This window comes from Silurus aristotelis (assembly GCF_946808225.1).
Source record: "Silurus aristotelis genome assembly, chromosome: 21".
Classification (NCBI taxonomy): Eukaryota; Metazoa; Chordata; class Actinopteri; order Siluriformes; family Siluridae; genus Silurus; species Silurus aristotelis.
The window spans coordinates 6,677,568-6,686,095 of record NC_139594.1 but is presented as its reverse complement, the minus strand read 5'-3'; positions in this window follow the sequence as shown (position 1 = coordinate 6,686,095).

Sequence of the window (8,528 nt, the reverse complement as noted above, 5' to 3'; positions counted from 1 at the left end):
ACCGGGGCCATGTATTGCGAGATTTTGGGGAACAACCTCCTTCCCTAGGTTAAAGCATTGAAGATGGGTCGAGGCTGGGTCTTCCAACATGACAATGACCCGAAGCACACAGCCAGGATAACCAAGGAGTGGCTCTGTAAGAAGCATATCAAGGTTCTGGCATGGCCTAGCCAGTCTCCAGACCTAAACCCAATAGAGAATTTTTGGAGGGAGCTCAAACTCCGTGTTTCTCAGTGACAGGCCAGAAACCTGACTGATCTAGAGAAGATCTGTGTGGAGGAGTGGGCCAAAATCCCTCCTGCAGTGTGTGCAAATCTGGTGAAAAACTACAGGAAACGTTTGACCTCTGTAATTGCAAACAAAGGCTACTGTACCAAATATTAACATTAACATCTCAGGTGTTCAAATACTTATTTGCAGCTGTATCATACAAATAAATAGTTTAAAAATCATACATTGTGATTTCTGGAGTTTTTTTTTTAGATTATGTCTCTCACAGTGGACATGCACCTACGATGACAATTTCAGACCCCTCCATGATTTCTAAATGGGAGAACTTGCAAAATAGCAGGGTGTTCAAATACTTATTTTCCTCACTGTATATAGAACATGCATTGAATGCAGATTATTTATTTACTCTCTCTCTCTCTCTCTCTCTCTCTCTCTCTCTCTCTCTCTCTCTCTCTCTCTCTCTCTCTCTCTACAATAGATGATGATAGATAGATAGATAGATAGATAGATAGATAGATAGATAGATAGATAGATAGATAGATAGATAGATAGATAGATAGATAGATAGATAGATAGATAAATATTAATTGTTGCTACTCATTTATTTATTTTTTATTTATATATTTATTTTTACACATTTTTACAGGCTTAAAATAGCTTAAAACTAGAATTCGGTTAAATCATTTTATATTAGGTTTGTAAGCATATAACAGTAAATACAGGATAAATGATATGGTAGTTAAAATATCCTCCCTTGTGGTGCAGAGGTAAACAGTATATCAGAGCTGTCCCTGTTCTCTCCACCCCGTCACTAACAGCCTGTTGGTTCTCTCCCGAGTGACTGCAGTGTCCACAAAACCACGCCACACCAGCCCTGAACGTGAAGAACATTCCTCACATTCTGAACATTGTCATGACTTCCGAACGCCTACTACACAACATTGCTCCTTTTTTTTGCAATACAAACACACACACACACACACACAGAAAACAATACTGCCTGATAACAGGGTGAGAAAGAACTTGGGTGGTTGTTGGTATGTGGAAACCTTTAGCGAGCTCAGCGAGAAGAAATGGCATGTTGTCCCGCTGAATAAATACAGCACAGTCACGACGACAATCAAACACAAGAAGTTTTTTTTTCAATGTTTGTTGTGCACTGCCTGTCCATATTTGTAATTACTTACAAAATGAAAACATGACCTAAAGCGAGTACTGGCTCAATAATCTATGAAATAAACTCTTCAGAAACGTCTGTCAGGATTTCTGTCTAGCTTGAAGTGCAAATAACATAAGCTACACACGCACACACACACACACACACACACACACACACACACACACACACACACACACACACACACACACACACACACCTAGTTTGGCCCTAGCCAAACATCGATGTGTACAGTTCTGACCGTGGTTCTGCTAAACATTACTGCCTGCACATCTGGAAATAATATAATAATGAAGCAGAATGGAGTTGTTGCCATGGATGCAGTTCCCTGCTGATCATACACGAGCCTTGAGGCTTGGATCAAGCTGTCTGTTTTCGTCACAAAAAAAAAAAACTAAACACACAAATGAAATGTATATTATAATATGAAATGTGACATGAAGGTGCCTGACTAATACCCTGTAAGACCTTGTGAGATTTTCTAAGCTCAGTGTTCGAACAGGAAGGTCTTGTTTGGAAACCAGATTGATATTGAACAGTGACGTTTGTCTAACGCAGTATTGTGTGTTCTCCTGTCAATGTTTTAGGCTAAACATGTATGTTAGCAGTGCTAATCACATGGTGCCTCATAGTCAGCAGTGTGTCGTCACACTCTACTGAAATGTCTGGCTCTTCCTGTTCACCTACTTTTTTACCAACACTATAGTTTGGCCTGCAGGCAATTCAATTCTAAGTTTAAAAAATCTGGCCTGCTTCCAGAAAACAGATAGTTGGTTTGTTTGTTTTTTTCTTTGAAAAGCTGCACCACCCACATGTAGGTTTACACAACAGTCGTTAAAATCTGCAGCACCGTTCTACTGGTTGACCTCAATAATGTTTCAGTTTTGGGTGGCAGCCGTGCTTCAGGGGTTTTCTTTCTGCTTCTTTAAATTTGCTGTTAAAGAGCAAGAGGTCTCAGCACTGATCTGTATGACAAGACCACCATAGTAGCAGGCACGTTCAGTTTTTTGTTCAAAGTTTGCTCTATTTAAGTTGGCTTCATCTCAGATCTCTGAACAAAATGAGCACAGAGATTCCTGTTACGGAGCCAAACAAGGGAAAAAAAAACAGATCGTTTCCAAAACAGAGGATGTTCATCAGCATGGCACCAAATTTCATTTGTGGGATTTTTCTTCAAAACGCAATAGCGTTAGTGAGATTTGCATTTTATCTGTATGTGAAACAAAAAAGGTCATAAGGCAAGGTGAGTGGGAGGGGAATATGCCAAGAACATACCTTAAAACAGAAAAGATCCAGCCAGGAAAATGACTGGAACCCAAACGATACGGTTCTGTTTTTATTTTAATAAAATTGAGTATCAGTAGAAGCTCTTTAGCATCCCAATACAAATAATCAGACCGGCACCGGTCTGTGGGTCAATTGGTACCGGGCCACACAGAAAGAATACATAACTTACAGTATTTCCGTTTTATTTATTATCTGATTTTTATATTTTATTTTGGAAATTTACCGGATTTTCTCCGCCACATCTGTCTATGACTCACTCTAGTCTAGATTCATGTCATGATGCCTCGGTCACATGTCTTACCTCCATCCGCTACCTTCTTGAAGGGGCTGCTCCGGCCGCTAACACATAATATATTACCGCTCTTTTCAAACCCCCAAGCGAGCAAAATTAGCAAACAACAACACAGTGGATTCACATTTATTATTATATTTAGAAAATACCAGTTTTTATGGTCGTATTGTTTTGTTTTGTTGTATTTATCCGCCACACCTTAAAGGCCGGTCCGTGAAAATATTGTCCGACATTAATCCGGCCCGGATTTTGGCACAAAAAAAGGTTGGGGACCACTGCGCTAACAAATCAAATAACCGAACAGCAAATCTAAAAAATAATCATTCAAGAAATTCAGAAACAACAAACATATAGAAAAAATGCTGATGTGATTATGAAATGAGGTGATGAAGTGACATATGAGAGGATCTATGAACCTTCTGATGCGTTTATTCATGCTTCGAGCCATCAAGGTCATTTGTATGCTGTCAACTTTGCACAGTATTAAATATAAATAGAATCGAAACCTTCCCTCACACCTCTCTGTTTCTATGTACCGCCTCGGGCACTTACGCAATAACCTTTTTGACGCTTTCTCTTTTAATGCTTGACACGTCGGAATAAAAACACCACCGAATGATGTCGAGTGAGAGATCTCTAATGCGTCTGCCCTGTTCAGCTGTTTACAGAGACAATAGCTATTGCATCTTCATCTCATTCATAAATCACTTTGGATACAGGAGACACACAAAATGGTAGGCAGACATTAGCAGTAGCAAGTTACGTAGACAAATAGTGTGTGGACACCCGGTCATAAGATTCCCATTCCACCTTTAGTAATAACTTCCACTCTTCTGGGAAGATGTTCCACTAGATTTTGAAGTGTGCTTGTGGAGGTTTGTGTTTATCAGCCACAAGGATTTTGGTAAAGTCAGGTACTGATGTAGGTGAGGTGAGGAGGCCTGGGGTGCAGTCAGTGTTCTAATTCATTTCATAAGGTGTTTAATATTGTCAGAGCTCTATAGCAGGCCAATCAAAATCTTCCACTCCACTCCAACCCACTCCTGGCTTTGTGCACAGGAACAGGTTTAGGCATTCAAGCTCAAGTGAAGGAAAAAATGAATGCTACCACATCCAAAGACAACGGTGTGTGTCCAATGTTTGGTCTGAGGAGTGAAGGTTATTATAACAACAAACATACTTTTGTCCAGATGTGCATATACCTATATTTTGTTATAAAAGAATTGAATATAGTTAAATGTAAGCAAGTTATATCCATATTTAATCTAACAGCAAGCTTAAATTACATTTATACCAAGCATCATGTGAAACTCGAAATGACTGAATGTATAGAAAAAGGTGACAGTATCAAACATCTCAAACCGACTCACCAGCATATAAAGATCAATTAAAATCAATGAAATGATTTTTATACAAATAATTCTTGTTTTTCTTTATGTCTGTCCTGTTGGACTGATGGACAGCTTCGATTTCTGCTCTTGAATTCGATGATTTCTTAGGCGGATTTTGGAGAAAGATGCTGAAAAAGCTAAACTTGCTCAGGGTCTCTGAGGCTTGCTTCGAGAGCACAGATTAGTGAGGAGAGAATGGCCTAGTGTGATGAGATAAACGTCAGGTCCTTTTGTCAACGGATGAATTCTTGCATTACCCGACATTCAGGCTTTCATTAGCGCGCATCCTGTTTGAGCAGACGGATAAGTCGAGGCAATGCATAATGAGAGGAAGCATTTGTGCTGAATGGTTGATTGATTCTGCCTGATTGCATAGTGCTGAATGTTTGTTGCGCCTCATTTATCTCTCGACGGGGAAATTTGTAATAACTTTTAAGGGGTTGGAGATCCATCATCGTTAACTGGAGCTCGTACACAAACAGCTCTCTCTCTCGGTGTGTGTGTGTGTGTGTGTGTGTGTGTGTGTGTGTGTGTGTGTGTGTGTGTGTGTGTGTGTGTGTGTGTGTGTGTGTTTGTGTGTGTGTGTGCATGTCACTGTGACACCTGCATCTGAGGAAGACAGCAGGGTGTCAGGCATCCTGTTTTTAGGCTTTATGGAAAGGACAGCTGAAGTAATGCGTCTTCCACACACACACACACACACACACACACACACACACACACACACACACACACACACACACACACACACACACACACACACACACACACACACACACGTCTTTCTATTTCTCCTCTGACATAATGATAAATGCATATGTTATGCCTACCTAATTCTCAACCTTAGGATATAAATAAACAAACAAACAAACAAATGCTCGCCCTTCCCCGGTCAAATCTGTTAGATATTTTAATCCTTGTGGGGACATTTATTATAGACAACGTATCATACATCCACACAGACTTCTAATAAACACGGTGTCCTTTTACACCATTTTTTTTGCTTAAATTATACCATTGGTTCTTCTTCCACCACTTTAGTCTAATTCTCTGTGACCAAAACGAAAATAAAGCGCTAACAAAGACAAATTGAACCAACGTACACACAAGGTAATATTGGCACGTACTTGCCCCCTCCGTTGTGCCCCCTAACCCACCCTTCCTATACACTTTCTTTCCTCTTTGCTAACCTCCCCTCCCTTTTCATAACCTCCAATCCTCTTCCCTTACATCCCGTCCATTAGCCCTCACAGGTGCAGGGAGGGGTCATGAGAGAAGTCGTTGACTTGTGACCTAAGTGCAACTTGACATCTCTAACAGGCTTCACAGAGGTGGGTTGTGCTCCTGCCTCATTTTGTTGTCATTTCAACTACATTGTTTTTCAAATTGTATGGAATACCTAAATTACCTGCCATTCTATCTATCTATCTATCTATCTATCTATCTATCTATCTATCTATCTATCTATCTATCTATCTATCTATCTATCTATCTATCTATCTATCTATCTATCTATCTATCTATCGATCTATCCATCTGTCTGTCTTTCTGTCTCTCTGTCTGTCTGTCTGTCTGTCTGTCTGTCTAACTATTTATTTATTTGTTTGTTTATTTATTTATTTATTTATTTATTTATTTATTTATTTATTTATTTATTTATTAGTTTCACACATGGGTTTATAAACCTGCATCCAATTATCAACACTTGGGCTCCTCCTGGTGGCCAAATATTGATGGTGTTTAGTCCCCTGACCTCATTCACTCAGTAAAAGATTCCTGTCTGTAAACACTGGGTTTGTTTGGAGTTTTATTGGCAATCGATTAATTCTTAAATTTCTCAATATTTGATAGACAGGCAGGAATAACGCCCTAATAAGGTGCATGAAGTGCATGAAAGCGTTCAGACCCCCTTCACATTTTTATTTTATTTTATGTTGCAATCTTTTTTTATTATTATTTATTTTCTTTAAAAAAAAAATGTTTGACCAGTAGAATAAGTAGGATAACATTTTGAAAATAATTAAATAAATATGATTTTCTGATTCGTGATCCGCATAGGGAGCAGGTTGAGAAGAGCCTGGAGAGGTGGAGGTACACTCTGGAAAGAAGGGAAATAAATGTCAGTAGGAGTAAGACAGAGTACATGTGTGTAAATGAGAGGGAGGGCAGTGGAGTGGTGCAGTTGAAGGGAGAAGATGTGAAGAAGGTGGAGGAGTTCAGGTACCTGGGGTCAACAGTGCAAAGTAATAGAGAGTGTGTTAGAGAAATGAAGAAAAGAGTGCAGGCAGGGTGGAGTGGATGAAGAAGAGTGATACCAGGAGTGATTTGTGATAGAAGAGTATCTGCAAGAATAAAAGGGAAAGTTTATAGGACTGTGATGAGACCTGTGATGTTGTGTGGTTTAGAGACATTGGCATTGAGTAAAAGACAGGAGGTGGAGCTGGAGGTATCAGAGCTGAAAATGTTGAGGTTTTCGTTGGGAGTGACGACGATGGACAGGATTAGAAACGAGTTTATTAGAGGAACAGCGCATGTAGGACGAAGGAGGGACATGGGATATATCTGTAGAAGAATGCTGAGGATGGAGCCACCAAGAAGGAGGAAAAGAGGAAGACCAAGAAGGAGGTTTATGGATGTGGTGAGGGAAGACATGCAGGTAGTTGGTGTGAAAAAGGCAGATGTAGAGGACGGGGGTATGGAGACGGATGTACAGTATAACAAACATGGTGTGGAGCAGCTTTGAAATGTAGAAATGTATTTGATTAATTTGACTGCATTCAGAATCATTTTTATTTATTAAGATCTCATGTTCTTGCAGTGCAGACCTGAATTTCTTCTTCATTTTATTACACAGTGCATTTTTAAAGTAGTAGAAGTAAAAAGTCAGTGGTTCAGCATGTGATGTGTAAAAAAAAAAAAAAAAAAGGCAGAGAACCATTCCAATCCAGTTCTGCCCTTACATTTCCAAGGTGTCATTTTCTGGATTCAGTCACTGTCACCCTGGCTGTTAGACGGTTGTTTAATCGAGGGAGCTTTGTTCCAGATCGGGTATAGAGGTGACGTGGAGGGTATGTTGACACGGTAACTTTAATCTTTGTGTTAACGTCGCTTCCTGTCATGTCTGTTCTGTCGAGGGCTTGTTTCCTCCTGCCACATGGCTCCTGTCACACGCTGCCCTCTCTGCGCTCTCTCTCGCTCTCGGTTGGGACAAACGCAGAGTAGAACTTTCAATGCATTTTTACTCATTTCATGTCATTTATTCATTTAATAGCTGTAGTAAGGATCCACATGAACAGCCTACAGATCCATAAGGTTTCTGTGGAGGGTTAAACTCAGGAACTATAATAATGGACTTAGACTGTAATTAGTATAAACAGTTTGCTAGAATTGCATGGCAATTTGCATGAAAAGTTCTGCATTTAAGTGCCTATCAGTGAACGCACACCTCAACAATGATGGAAATATAATAAATGGACATTATAATGAATGGTGACACTCCTCTGGGACTTCTGTCTCAGGGAGTTTTTACTTGTCACAATTGCCACTGGCTCACTCATTAGCGATACATTTATAGAGACCAATTAATGATGTTTAAAATAATTAAAATCTATTTATTTCAGTAAAGCTGCTTTGGGACAATGTCCAATGTCCAGATAAACTCATTTAAATTCACATGTAATAATTTCAACTTATTGTTTTCTTATAAAAAAGAAAATAAAAAATCAATTAGAATATATTATAAATATTTCCATTTGCTAACATAATTGTTTTTTCCGTTGTGTTTCAGTTGGCTGCATGCGACTCTGTTTTTTTTATTTGTTTGCTAAAGCTATTGTTCGATTTTATCCTCCAAATCTCTTCCTCGGGTCTGTTTTTTTTTTTTTTTTTCCCAAAGGCGTCAGTAGTCGAACTATAGATCAGTATATAATTAGACAGAACTCTTTCTTGAGCCGTCATTATGAGCTGAGGGCTGACGATAATGACGAAACGTAATCTTGATGAAGAAAAAAAAAACTGATGGAGCATAGGAAACTATTTTTACACTATACCTCGAATCAAATTGTTTTGAAGAACGACCAAATCATAGTTTGAATTTAAATGCATTGAGCGTTTGCACATTGTTTACATGGGAGTGTGCTGTAGCCATGGA